Consider the following 13373-nt stretch of genomic DNA (forward strand, 5'->3'; position numbering starts at 1 on the left):
TAGGGGGGGTGGGGAATAGTAATTTTTTTTTATTGGAAAACAAATATACAACTTGGAATGGATTTGAGGCAAATTGTGCCATAAGCAGATTTTCCTTAAGTGGCTAAGCAAAACTTAAAAGGCAAGTAATAATAAAAGAAAATGTTTCTGGTATAATACCAGCAGTACAAAAAAAATAGTGTATGAGTGAGTGCCTGGATAAAACACACATTCTGTAATAGTGTAACCTTTAAGTACATGTTGTTGAGTGTCCGCAGTTCACCCAGAGTTACAACTCCACACTTTAACAACAACATGCTGACAGTTCCTAAAAGCTACTTTAAAAAAGGCAAATGATGTTCCCTCATTTGACCAACTCCATCTAAGTGTAGATGTGCAGAAGGGCTTAGATATATCCACAGGAAGCCACATGCAACATGGTACTTGGCCAATTTTCTAAAACAAGGTTGAAGGACAATGATAGAAGATAAGGGAAGAAACACAGAAGAGTGAAGTCCTAATTACTATACATGCATGTTTTATGACAGTGGGGGGAAGCCTTTTACAGATAAGTTACAAAGACAGGGCAAACGAACAGTTTTGTACATGAAATTCAACACCTTCTGTAGAGCATCTTCACTTCGCTGCCATCATTTGTATGAACTCTTCGTAGTTTACCTGACCATCCCCATCGATGTCTGCTTCTCTGATCACTTTCTCACCCTCCTCATCTGCTACACTATCCTTATCAAACACGGGGGATCCTTCTCTAGTTTCTTCTTCACTGTCTGTGTCTTTCATTTTTCTTGCCATCATCGTCAGAGATTCAGGGAAGTCAACTGTGCCATTACCACCCACATCTACTCCACGGATCATGTCCTGCAGCTCTGCTTCTGTGGGGTTCTGCCCCAGAGACCTCATCACCATCCCCAGCCTCTTTGTTGTTATTGTCTCATCCTGTCCTTGTCAAGTAGGGAGAAAGACTCTTTGAATTCTGCAATGTGCTCTTCAGACAGTTGGTCAGCTATGCTGCAAGGGTTACCAGTTTCTGAGATGTGACCAGATAACTACTAGACTCTCAAGCTCCACTAGGACTAAGGATTTATCTTTAAATCAGATCGTTAAGTAATGTTTTACACTTGCTACACTTTTCTGTATTGTGAGAATTTAGGAACTCTGCTTTTAGAAATAGTGATTGGAGCTATTGGAGGCTTTCAGTCAAAAAAAAAAGGGGGGGGGGATAAAATTAGTGAAGTCCTGGTGCTTGGAGATGGGAGGATCCAGAGCCAGAATCCTGGGGATGTGAGAACAACACCTCTAGTCTCATCAGTCTGTTTGGTAATGGCACTCATTTCAGTATAAATATCCTCACCTATGGGCCCCACACTAGCAATGGAGAAGTCGTGCAGCCTGGCTGCAAATGGTACTCATCTGATGACACTGCTGGGTAGAAACGTCCTGGGAAGTTTAGATTTCTCTCTGAAGCATACTAGATTTGAGTTCAGCCTTTAAACCAGCGCCTTGGTTATGTAGAGGACAGCCCTGAAGAAGAGTCAGAGATGGGAGAGGACTGTGGAAGAGGCAGGAGGCAGCCGCACCCTCTGGCCTCACCACATGGACTGAAGGGCTGCTCCGGATTTTCTTGAAGGTAGGAGTGTCCGTTTATTATTTTATTTTGTCTATGGGTGTTTGTCAGAAAGCATCAGTGCACTACATGCATGGCGCTCCTTCAGAGGCCAGAAGAAGGTGTCAGAATCCTTGGGTTTGGATTTACAGACTATGAGCTGCTCTGTGTGAGCCGGGAATTGAACCCGGGTCTTCTAGAAGAGCAGTCAAGTGCTCTTAATCAGTGAGCCATCTCTTCAGCCCCATCTTATTTCTATTAAGAAGCAATTAGTGATTGGCCTTTCTTCTCACAACCCTGCTTCTAGATTTCAGCGCCTTGAAGCTCTGCTGCAGACAAGGTTGTCTGAAAATGGTTAGGAAGGTGAACTGGGCACTTGTTTTGTCACGTGACTAAAAGGATATAAGGGGAAGGTTAACTTTCGCTCACAGTTTCAGGGTTCAGTCCTTCGTGGCAAGGGGGTCATCTGCCCACATCCCATCAACAGAAAAGAGAGGAAGAGAGAGCGAGGGAGGAAGGAGACAGGTAGGGAGGTAAAGAATCAGGGAGGGAGAGAGGGAGTTGGGTAGACCTAGCATCCTAGCCCATAGACTGGTACTGCCCACAATTAAGGTGGCTCCTCCCACCTCAGTCAACCTAAGTCTAGATAATTCCTCACAGGTGTACCCAGAGGCTTGATTTTACATCTTGTTAACAACAACATTAACTACCATAGTTGAGGTGAGAATGTTAGGAGCAGGCAGATAAAAACTAGAAGATGACGTAGGGTCCACCTTTCCATCCCAATAAAGGCAGTCTGCTCTGAGCACGCTTCTCCCTCCCCAAGCTGGACTTGGAAGAACAAGCCAATGCCATCTCTCCAGGCCCTTAAGACTTTTATTTTTAAAAGCGAAGTTGTTCTCGACTTGAGCTATAAAACTACAGAAGTCAGCCACACACTTCCTCCTGCGGTCCCTTCTCTGTCGATGGTCAGATCCTCACATCCTTCTCTCACTGCTGCTCCACAAGCACAGCTGTGGTCTCTCTCATTCCAGCTTCAGGTCACAACATCCACATGGCCACCTGTGATGGTCTATAACTTTTGTACCAGGGGATCTGGCATTCTCTTCTGGTCTCCTGGCACAAGGATGCAGGTGATGCACTTATACATGAAAACACAACACTCATACACTTAAAATAAATAAATCTTAAAAAAGAAAAGCTTTGTGTCTTCAACGCATAGATAACATTAAAAGCTTCACTGAGTCAACAACTGCTAGTTTTAACACTCTAGTTCTGTTCTTCTTTGAAGTAATACTTTGGTTAATTCTTGGAGAAGTTCAGATAATGCATTTTAATTATACGCACACCCCTCTCCCAACTCCTTTAAGATCCTCCCCCATATTTCTCTCCACCAAACTTCATGTTCTCCTGCACCCGACATTGAGTCTAGTTTGTGTCGGCTGACTGACTATGCCTGAGTATAGGGTCTGCCATGACGTGTGGTCGACATACCAGGCGTTATACCATTAAAGAAAAACTGTTTCACCTCTCCCAGTAGCAATTAAATATGAATGGCTCCTGACTAGCGTTGGGACATGCCTGCCTCCTCTTCTCCGTGCTGGGATCTTGTCTGACTCGAACCTATACACTGCTGTGAGTTCATATGGGCATCTGCCCTATTGTGTCTGGAGAACACTGGCTCTTTTGAAGTTACCCACCATCTTTTAACTCTTACTTTCCTTTCCCCCACTCTTCAGACACTCACACCCCTGAGCCTTGAGTGGACTGAGCACTCTTTATTCTATAAACATTGACCAGCGGTAGGTCTCCATTAATTGCCATCGCTGCAAGAGGAAGCTCCTCCAATGAGAGCTGAGAGATGCATTGATCAATGGGGAGAGCATTGAGTCAGTAGGAATCAGTTTATTGTTATATCCAGCTAGCAGTAGTCGGTTTCCCTCTCTCTAACTGCAGGCTCGTGGCTTCATTTAAAAGGTCAAGTATGGATTCTATCTGCTGGAGCTGGCTTTAAATTCAATAAAAAGTGACAGGTTACTTTTGTAACGTTTGTGATACTGTTGCCCCGATGGGCGCGCCTTTTCAGTCCCTTACCAGAGATCTGAGCATTTACAGCTGGATAGGACTGATCATTGCTTTCCTCCTTCAGTAGAGTGTGTGATACCTTCTAAGTACCATGAATAGCTTTGTTATTTTTTTAAAGGGGGAAGCATGGATGTATTGAAAAAAGTATGTATGTATGTATGTATGTATGTATGTATGTATGTATGTATGTATCTATCTATCAGAATATCAGAAACTTTTTTTGTTTAGATACATTTTATGTCAAGCATGAATATTTTTACATATATACGTGAATTTTCCCCTAATTACTATTTTGGGTTTTAGTAAATTCATTATCACCAAATGATGGGAGAGGCCAAGATGTTTTTGCAGTTTAGAAATAGAATTCTATAGAACAGCTGTGTTTCCTTGATAGGAACAGTAGACCATTTGTGGGCTGGGCTGGCAAAAACAACCAAGTTCTGAATCAGTAGAGCATACATTTCTCCTGCTGAGCAGACAGAAAGTTTGTTGGGATGGTTCTCAAGAACAAGGGGTCACAACAAGGGGCTCTTAGGAGCTGGTGCTCAGGCTGGGGGTAGTGACCCTGTTTAAGGATAAAGGATACAGTGGTGGAGAGGGATGACACAGACAAAATTTTAGACTGAAACTCATCCTGGGCACTAACCAAGATACCAAAAGACAAACATTGCATATTTTTTTCTTATCTGTAGATATTCGCTCCAAATATTCAGATGTGAGTGTATAGCATGAAGTCACACAGAAACCTGGTAAGTAAAAAGAGACTTGGGAGAAAGAGCTCTAGAGAGGTTGATCATGTGATACAGGGGCTTTAATAGAAGAACTGGGGAACTAGGGACTTTTTAACTACAGAAGGGGAGAGAGAGCTTAGGGAGGAGAAGAGGAGTAAATGACACTGAGGATGTTTTATAAAGTCATAGAGAAACATATTACTTTATATTTTGAATTATTATATTACAAACGAATTAATGTGTGCAATATTTATGATATATATGTGTATATATATATCTATATATATATCAATATATAATAAAGAGAGGTCACTTGGGGTTAATAATGCTTCCTTTAAGATGATCTAATAAAATTCTCCAGTGCGAGGTAAGGGAAATCTCCTTTCTTTTTTTTCCTTTTTTTTTCAAATTACTTGGTGTGTTTATTTATTTATTTTTTTCATCTTTATTAAATTGGGTATTTCTTATTTACATTTTGAATGTTATTTCCCGGTTTCCGGGCCAACATCCCCCTAACCCCTCCCCTTCCCCCTCTATATAGGTGTTCCCCTCCCCATCCTCCCCCCATTACCGCCCTCCCTCCAACAATCATGTTCATTGGGGGTTCGGTCTTAGCAGGACCAAGGGCTTCCCCTTCCACTGGTGCTCTTACTAGGCTATTCATTGCTACCTATGAGGTTAGAGTCCAGGGTCAGTCCATGTATAGTCTTTGGGTAGTGGCTTAGTCCCTGGAAGCTCTGGTTGGTTGGCATTGTTGTTCATATAGGGTCTCAAGCCCCTTCAAGCTCTTTCAGTCCTTTCTAAGATTCCTTCAACAGGGGGTCCCGTTCTCAGTTCAGTGATTTAATGATGGCATTCGCCTATGTATTTGCTGTATTCTGGCTGTGTCTCTCAGGAGAGATCTAAATCTGGTTCCTGTTGATCTGCACTTCTTTGCTTCATCCATCTTATCTAGTTTCGTGGCTGTATATGTATGGGCCACATGTGGGACAGGCTCTGAATGGGTGTTCCTTCTGCCTCTGTTTTAATCTTTGCCTCCCTATTCCCTGCCAAGGGTATTCTTGTTCCCCTTTTATTTATTTTTTTTTTTCGGGGCTGGGGACCGAACCCAGGGCCTTGCGCTTGCTAGGCAAGCGCTCTATCACTGAGCTAAATTCCCAACCCCTTGTTCCCCTTCTAAAGAAGGAGTGAAGCATTCGCATTTTGGTCATCCGTCTTGAGTTTCATGTGTTCTGTGCATCTAGGGTAATTCAAGCATTTGGACTAATATCCACTTATCAATGAGTGCATGCCATGTGTGTTTTTCTGTGATTGGGTTACCCCACTCAGGATGATATTTTCCAGTTCCATCCATTTGCCTTTGAATTTCATAAAGTCATTGTTTTTGATAGCTGAGTAATATTCCATTGTGTACATGTACCACATTTTCTGTATCCATCCCTCTGTTGAGGGGCATCTGGGTTCTTTCCAGCTTCTGGCTATTACAAATAAGGCTACTATGAACATAGTGGAGCACATGTCTTTGTTATATGTTGGGGCATCTTTTGGATATATTCCCAAGAGAGGTATAGCTGGGCCCTCAGGTAGTTCAATGTCCAATTTTCTGAGGAACCTCCAGACTGATTTCCAGAATGGTTGTACCACTCTGCAATCCCACCAACAATGGAGGAGTGTTCTTCTTTCTCCACATCCTCACCAGCCTTTGCTGTCACCTGAGTTTTGATCTTAGCCATTCTCACTGGTATGAGGTAGAAATCTCAGGGTTGTTTTGGTTTGCATTTCCCTTATGACTAAAGATGTTGAACATTTCTTTAGGTGTTTCTCAGCCATTTAGCATTCCTCAGCTGTGAATTCTTTGTTTAGCTCTGAACCCCATTTTTAATAGGGTTATTTGTCTCCCTGCTGTTTAACTTCTTGAGTTCTTTGTATATTTTGGATATAAGCCCTCTATCTGTTGTAGGATTGGTAAAGATCTTTTCCCAATCTGTTGGTTGCCGTTTTGTCCTAACCACAGTGTCCTTTGCCTTACAGAAGCTTTGCAGTTTTATGAGATCCCATTTGTCGATCTTGATCTTAGAGCATAAGACATTAGTGTTTTGTTCAGGAAATTTTCTCCAGTGCCCATGTGTTCGAGATGATTCCCCACTTTTTCTTCTATTAGTTTGAGTGTATCTGGTTTGATGTGGAGGTCCTTGATCCACTTGGACTTAAGCTTTGTACAGGGTGATAGGCATGGATCGATCTGCATTCTTTCACATGTTGACCTCCAGTTGAACCAGCACCATTTGCTGAAAATGCTATCTTTTTTTCCATTGGATGATTTTGGCCCTTTGTCAAAAAATCAAGTGACCATAGGTGTGTGGGTTCATTTCTGGGTCTTCAATTCTATTCCACTGGTCTATCTGTCTGTCTTTTACTCAATACCATGCAGTTTTTATCACTGTTGCTCTGAAATACTGCTTGAGTTCAGGGATAGTGATTCCCCCAGAAGTCCTTTTATTGTTGAGGATAGTTTTAGCTATCCTGGTTTTTTTGTTATTCCAGATGAATTTGCAAATTGTTCTGTCTAACTCTTTGAAGAATTGGTATTTTGATGGGGATTGCATTGAATCTGTAGATCGCTGTTGGCAAAATGTCCATCTTTACTATATTAATCCTGCCAGTCCATGAGCATGGGAGATCTTTCCATCTTCTGAGGTCTTCTTCAGTTTCTTTCTTCAGAGGCTTGAAGTTCTTATCATACAGATCTTATCATACAAAGACACACCAAGGTATTTTATATTATTTGGGACTATTATGAAGGGTGTCGTTTCCCTAATTTCTTTCTCGGCTTGTTTCTCTTTTGTGTAGAGGAAGGCTACTGATTTATTTGAGTTAATTTTATACCCAATCGCTTTGTTGAAGGTGTTTATCAGGTTTAGTAGTTCTCTGGTGGAACTTTTGGGATCACTTAAATATACTATCATATCATCTGCAAATAGTGATGTTTTGACTTCTTCTTTTCCGATCTGTATCCCCTTGACCTCCTTTTGTTGTCTGATTGCTCTGGCTAGAACTTCAAGAACTATATTGAATAAGTAGGGAGAGAGTGGGCAGCCTTGTCTAGTCCCTGATTTTAGTGGGATTGCTTCAAGTTTCTCTCCATTTAGTTTAATGTTAGCAACTGGTTTGCTGTATATGGCTTTTACTATGTTTAGGTATGGGCCTTGAATTCCTATTCTTTCCAGGACTTTTATCATGAAGGTGTGTTGAACTTTGTCAAATGCTTTCTCAGCATCTAATGAAATGATCATGTGGTTTTTAATCTTTCAGTTTGTTTATATAGTGGATCACGTTGATGTTTTTCCATATATTAAACCACCCCTGCATGACTGGGATGAAGCCTATTTGATCATGGTGGATGATTGTTTTGATGGGCTCTTGGATTCGGTTTGCCAGAATTTTATTGAGTATTTTTGCATCGATATTCATAAGGGAAATTGGTCTGAAGTTCTCCTTCTTTGTTGGGTCTTTGTGTGGTTTAAGTATAAGAGTAATTGTGGCTTCATAGGAGGAATTCAGTAGCGCTCCATCTGTTTCAATTTTGTGGAATAGTTTGGATAGTATTGGTATGAGGTCTTCTATGAAGGTCTGATAGAATTCTGCACTGATTCCGTCTGGACCTGGGCTTTCTTTGGTTGGGAGACTTTTAATGACTGCTGCTATTTCTTTAGGAGTTTTGGCGCTGTTTAAATGGTTTATCTGTTCCTGATTTAACTTCGGTACCTGGTATCTGTCTAGGAAATTGTCCATTTCCTCCAGATTTTCAAGTTTTGTTGTAGTAGGATCTGATTATTTTTTGAATTTCCTTTGATTCTGTAGTTATGTCTCCCTTTTCATTTCTGATTTTGTTAATTTGGACAGACTCACTGTGTCCTCTCGTTAGTCTGGCTAAGGGTTTATCTATCTTGTTGATTTTCTCAAAGAACTAACTTTTGGTTCTGTTGATTCTTTGTATAGTCCTTTTAGTTTCTACTTGGTTGATTTTAGCTCTGAGTTTGATTATTTCCTGCCTTCTACTCCTCCTGGGTATATTTGCTTCTTTTTGTTCTAGAGCTTTTAGGTGTGCTGTCAAGCTGCTGATATATGCTCTCTCCTGTTTCTTTCTGCAGACACTCAGAGCTATGAGTTTTCCTCTTAGCAGAGCTTTCATTGTGTCCCATAAGTTTTGGTAGGTTGTACCTTCATTTTCATTAAATTCTAAAAAGTCTTTAATTTCTTTCTTTATTTCTTCCTTGACCAGGAATTATCATTAAGTAGAGCATTGTTCAATTTCCATGTATATGTGGGCATTCTTCCCTTATTGTTGTTGAAGACCAGCTTCAGCCTGTGGTGGTCTAATAGGACGCATGGGATTATTTCTATCTTTCTGTATCTATTGAGGCCTGTTTTATGACCAATTATATGGTCAATTTTGGCGAAAGTACCATGAGGTGGTGAGAAGAAGGTATATCCTTTTGTTTTAGGATAGAATGTTCTATAAATATCTATTAAGTCCATTTGGTTCATGATTTCGCTTAGTCTGTCTATGTCTCTGTTTAATTTCTGTTTCCATGATCTGTCCATTGATGAGAGTGGGGTGTTGAAATCTCCTACTATTATTGTGTGAGATGCAATGTGTGCTTTGAGCTTTAGTAAGGTTTCTTTTATGTATGTAGGTGCCCTTGTATTTGGAGCATAGATATTTAGGAATGAGAGTTCATCTTGGTGGATTTTTCCTTTCATGAATATGAAGTGTCCTTCCTTATCTTTTTTGATGGGTTTTAGTTGAAAATCGATTTTATTTGGTATTAGAATGGCTACTCCAGCTTGCTTCTTCAGACCATTTGCTTGGAAAGTTGTTTTCCAGCCTTTCACTCTGAGGTAGTGTCTGTCTTTTTTCTGAGGTGTGTTTCCTGTAGGCAGCAGAATGCAGGGTCCTCATTGCGTATCCAGTTTGTTAATCTATGTCTTTTTATTGGGGAGTTGAGTCCATTGATGTTGAGAGATATTAAGGAATAGTGATTATTGCTTCCTGTTATATTTGTATTTGGATGTGAGATTATGTTTGTGTGCTTTTCTTCTCTTTCTTTTGTTGCCAAGACAATTAGTTTCTTGTTTTTTCTAGGGTGTAGCTTGCCTCCTTATGTTGAGCTTTCCCATTTATTATCCTTTGTACGGCTGGATTTGTAGAAAGATATTGTATAATTTGGTTTTGTCATGGAATATCTTGGTTTCTCCATCTATTTTAATTGAGAGTTTTGCTGGATACAGTAACCTGTGCTGGTATTTGTGTTCTCTTATGGTCTGTATGACATCTGTCCAGGATCTTCTGGCTTTCATAGTCTCTGGTGAAAAGTTGGTGTGATTCCGGTAGGTCTGCCTTTATATGTTACTTGACCTTTTTCCCTTACTGCTTTTAATATCCTTTCTTTGTTTTGTGCATTTGGTGTTTTGACTATTATGTGATGGGAGGATTTTCTTTTCTGGTCCAATCTATTTGGAGTTCTGTAGGCTTCTTGTATGTTTATGGGCATCTCTTTCTTTAGGCTAGGGAAGTTTTCTATGATTTTGTTGAAGATATTTGCTGGTCCTTTGAGCTGGGAGTCTTCACTCTCTTCTATACCTATTGTCCTTAGGTTTGATATTCTCATTGAGTCCTGGATTTCCTGTATGTTTTGGGCCAGTAACTTTTTCCGGTTTACATTATCTTTGACAGTTGAGTCAATGATTTCTATGGAATCTTCTGCTCCTGAGATTCTCTCTTCCATCTCTTGTATTCTGTTGGTGATGCTTGTATCTACAGCTCCTTGTCTCTTCCCTTGGTTTTCTATATCCAGGGTTGTTTCCATGTGTTCTTTCTTGATTGCTTCTATTTCCATTTTTAATTCCTTCAACTGTTTGATTGTGTTTTCCTGGAATTCTTTCAGGGATTTTTGTGACTCCTCTCTATAGGCTTCTACTTGTTTACTTATGTTTTCCTGCATTTCTCTAAGGGAGTTCTTCATGTCTTTCTTGAGGTCCTCCATCTTCATGATCAAATATGATTTTAAATCTAGATCTTGATTTTCTGGTGTGTTTGGATATTCAGTGTTTGCTTTGGTGGGAGAATTGGGCTCCAATGATGCCATGTAGTCTTGGTTTCTGTTGCTTGTGTTCCTGTGCTTGCCTCGCACCATCAGGTTGTCTCTGGTGTTACCTTTTTCTGCCATTTCTGACAGTGGTTAGACCGTCCCATAGGCCTGGGTGTCAGGAGTGCTGTAGACCTGTTTTCCTGTTTTCTTTTAGCCAGTTATGGGAACAGAGTGTTCTGCTTTCGGGCGTGTAGTTTTTCCTGTTTACAGGTCTTCAGCTCTTCCTGTGGGCGTGTGTCCTGAGTCCACCAGGCAGGTTGCTTGGAGCAGGAAAGTTAGTCTTATCTGTGGTCCCATGGCTGAAGTGGCTCCTGGGGGCTGCTTTTGAGCTCTCAGTGAGGGCGGCCACCAGCAGGGCCTGCACCATCTTTTCCCCGGAAGCCCCATGCACCGGGGTCCCAGATGGCATTAGGTGTTTTCCTCTGGAGTCAGAAATGTGGTCAGAGTGTAGTCTCTTCTGGCTTCCCAGGTGTGTCTGCCCCTCTGAAGGTTTAGCTCTCCCTCCCATGGGATTTGGGTGCAGGAAGCTGTTGATCGGGTCCCTTCAGGTCCAGGCGATGTCTGGACTGCAGTAGACCTGCCACTTGTGTGCCCCTATCTTCCAGTTCCCAGAGGCCCTATACAGTTTCCTCTTGGGCCAGGGATGTGGGCAGGGGTGGACAGTAGTGGTGGTATCTCCTGCTTTGCAGTCTTAGGAGTATTCACCTGTCAGGGTGGTGAGCTCTCTCTCCCACGGGGTTTGGGAGCAGGGAGCTGTGGGCCGGGACCAGCGAGGTGGAAATCTCCTTTCAAGTTGTTGGTCAGTGGAATCAAGACTGTCACAACAATATAGGCTATTGATGGTTGCTGACTTTGATTGCCTGCCAGAAGTAAGACCCTATTGCTGAAGACACCATCCTACCCAGACACAGGACTTGAGGAATTAGCTGGACTTGTCCTGGAAGCCTCCCTGAGGACTAGCTCCCATAGTATCTAAAGGTGTTATTCAAGCTGCCAAGGGAGAGAAGCAATGAGCAGTCCTATCCAGCTGGAAAGCCTGTGATCTAAAATATCCAGATATGCTCAGCACAGCAAGGTGTCCCTAAGGGTGCAACTGTGGCACTTAGATATTTGGAATAACCGATAACTATCCAACTAGACTTAGGTTCCACTAAATAGCAAAACAAAAATAATACCAGGGTAGAAATTAATACATCAGAGACTAAGAGAACAGAGTGTAGAACTCAGTCCATCACAGTTTGTTCTTTGAAACCTAAATGGGATTGACAACTCTCTAACCTACAAAGGGGAGAGAGGGCCGAGTTAATAAAATTAGAGGTAACCAAGGTAAGGAAGGGCACTGGAGACTCCAGTGAAATCCAGACAAGCATTAAAGAATATTCCGATCTCCTGGCCCAAAAGACTGGAAAACGGAAAAGAATCGATAAATGCTAGATGCATGGAACTGACAAAATTTAAATCTAGAGCATGAAAACAAAAATTAGAGCAGAAATGAAGTCATTCCACACTAAGAAAAGTCAGGACTAGAAGAACCCAAGCTTGAAAGGGTTAAGGTGAATGCTCTCTGAATGGAGGAAAATTTTTAATCCCCCCCATCCCATGTCTTAGAGTTTTACTTCTGTGAACAGACAGCATGATCAAGGCAGCTCTTATGAAGACAACATTTAATTGGGGATGGCTTACAGGTTCAGAGGTTCAGTCCATTGTCATCAAAATGACAGCACAGCAGGGTCCAGGCAGATGGTGGGGCTGGAGGAGCTCAGAGTTCTTCATCTTCATCTGAAGGCCACTAAGAGAAGAATAACTTCTAGGAAGTTAGGATGAGGGTCTTGAAGACTAAGCCCACAGTGGTGCACCTACTCCAACAAGGCCACACCTCTAAATAATGCCACTCCCTGGGCCACGCATATACAAACCATCCCACTCCACATGACATTTTTATTGATTCTGTGGGAGTTTCATATCATACACCTCAATCACAATCCCTTTCCAGTCCTTCCATGTCTGCCCCCTATTACCTACCCGACCAAAGAAGTAAAAAGTAAAAAGAAGAAAATAAACCAACCAACCAACCAAACAAACAAACAAAAAACCAAAACAAAGCCCAAGTCCACCCATAGCCTCACTGCAACATGATCAATTTCTTAGTGGCCTGCCCCTTAAATAGAACTGAGTCCTTCCTCACCTGCACCCTGGCCAGAAGCCGTCATTGTGCGGAGCTACATTTCAGCATCCCATCATGCCTTTCTCTTCAGTGCCTTCCTGCCTAGGCTGTTACTGTCTGGAGGGTGGAGGTTGGGGTAGAGATGGCCATAGAAGCTTTCCTGTCCTTCCTCTCCACTGCATATCTGCAGTCATCCAGAGAACAGCAGAAGAAGCTTCCTTGATCTTTCAGTCAATGGGAACACAGATCTTGGCTTCTACACAGTTTCCGGTGACAGCACAGACCATGAACAAGGCCCCTGTTGCAGTAGGACATACCCAGACAAGGCCCTTGCAGGCTGCCCACACTGTGGGCTCATTACTTTACATGGCAGTGCAGTATGGCCCCTGGGACAGCATGTCCCAAGGACATCAAAGTGGCTTCTGTTGGCAGCATAGACCACAGACCTCTGCCTGGCCTTTGATGGTAAATTGGACCATGAACATGAACACATACACTGGTGGTAGTAGGACCTTGGGCTCTGATGTGGCCCTCAATGACAGCAAGGACCTAGAAGGGTAGCTGCAGGCTTGGTTGGCTTACCTGACTGCTGGCTCTTCTGCCTGCATGTCAGCCCCAGGAGAACTACAGGCCAACTT

General features: G+C 42.2%; 1 pseudogene; it reads right to left on the reverse strand.

Moving 5' to 3' along the window:
* Nucleotides 1–615: 615 nt before the first annotated feature.
* On the reverse strand, nucleotides 616–12781 carry LOC116906045 (annotated as a pseudogene).
* Between the last annotated feature and the right edge of the window lie 592 nt (nucleotides 12782–13373).

This window comes from Rattus rattus, chromosome 7, assembly GCF_011064425.1.
Source record: "Rattus rattus isolate New Zealand chromosome 7, Rrattus_CSIRO_v1, whole genome shotgun sequence".
Taxonomy (NCBI): domain Eukaryota; kingdom Metazoa; phylum Chordata; class Mammalia; order Rodentia; family Muridae; genus Rattus; species Rattus rattus.